We start from the raw sequence: 1,643 nt of genomic DNA, 5'->3' as shown, positions 1-1,643 counted from the left end.
CCGAAAGTAGCAAGGCTAATCAGGGAGGAGGAAATGGCAGCAGCACACATACAAGAGAGGCATGTGACATTCACGTATGCGAATGGTAAAGTGGTGGGTGCGACAGTGAAAGACGCAACTTTCGGTGATGCCCATGTGGTCTTCGATCGTTTGAAACACAGGAATCCAGGCATGGCCTGCGACTGCTCGTTTGGAACAGAAAAAGGAATCCCATGTAGGCATGCTTATGTCGCGACCAAAAAAAATGGGCAATATCTCTATAATTTGACAGATAGAAAGTACACAACGCGGGCATGGAAAGACGTGTACTGTACGGAAGAGGCAGACGGAACCCTTGTCGTCGAATCTCTACGTATTCCGAACATGCATGATGTGAAACGCCATATAGACTTGAAAGATACCAAACTCTGCATGCCCCCCGCCTACAGGCCCCGTGCCGGGCGCCCAAGCGTCAAAAGAAAAGAGAGGACGAAGAAGGCCCAGGGAAACGGAAAGGAAAAAAAGGGGCATTATTGCCATTGCTGCTTCAGATTCGTCACTGACCACACTAAAAAGAGTTGTCCTGAGAGGGATGCTTTGGAACTGGTGGATAATTTGGAGCCGATGTTGGCAGAAAAAAGCGACAAGGCCCCAGCCGAAAATGGCGATGCGCCATTACCCGAGGATATGGCATGGCAAGCAAATGCATCGGTGCCGGATGAATATAGAGATTATGCTCCTTCTTGAACTGCACAAAATGACCTGTGCAGGTGATCTGCCACCTCACCTTTTAGAGATTTTTTTCGCGGGGTAGTCTAATAATGATATTTTGCACGCTTTGCTGGTCGTGCTAAAGGAGGGTTGCTTCGGGCGAAAATTTCGAGGGAGGCAGCCCCTTTTGCAAAAAGAATGCTGGGATGCTGGGTTTGGCGTGTCTTTGAGGCAGCGTGACGTCCTGTCTGCCTCAACAGGCTGAGGAGGAGGATGATCACACTCAACCTTTGAGGAAGCTGGTGGCTTTCCTGCTCAGGAAGCTGAGGAGGATGATGATCACACTCAAGGAGGAAGATGGTGGCTGTGCTCAGGAAGCAGCTGAGGAGAATGATGATCATACTCAACCTTTGAGGAAGCTGGTGGCTTTCCTGCTCAGGAAGCTGAGGAGGATAATGATCACACTCAAGGAGGAAGATGGTGGCTGCGTTCAGGAAGCTGAGGAGGATGATGATCATACTCAACCTTGGAGGAAGCTGGTGGCTTTGCTGCTCAGGAAGCTGAGGAGGATGATGATCACACTCAACCTTTGAGGAAGCTGGTGGCTTTCCTGCTCAGGAAGCTGAGGAGGATGATGATCACACTCAACCTTCCTCAGCAGGCTGAGGAGGATGATGATCACACTCAAGGGAGGAAGATGGTGGCTGTGCTCGGGAAGCTGAGGAGAATGATGATCATACTCAACCTTGGAGGAAGCTGGTGGCTTTCCTGCTCAGGAAGCTGAGGAGGATGATGATCACCCTCAAGGGAGGAAGATGGTGGCTGTGCTCAGGAAGCTGAGGAGGATGATGATCACACTCAACCTTCCTCAACAGGCTGAGGAGGATGATGATCACACTCAAGGGAGGAAGATGGTGGCTGTGTTCAGGAAGCTGAGGAGGATGATGATCATA

Source organism: Aureococcus anophagefferens (assembly GCF_000186865.1).
Source record: "Aureococcus anophagefferens unplaced genomic scaffold AURANscaffold_72, whole genome shotgun sequence".
Classification (NCBI taxonomy): Eukaryota; class Pelagophyceae; order Pelagomonadales; family Pelagomonadaceae; genus Aureococcus; species Aureococcus anophagefferens.
Note: the sequence above shows the minus strand (reverse complement) of the source record.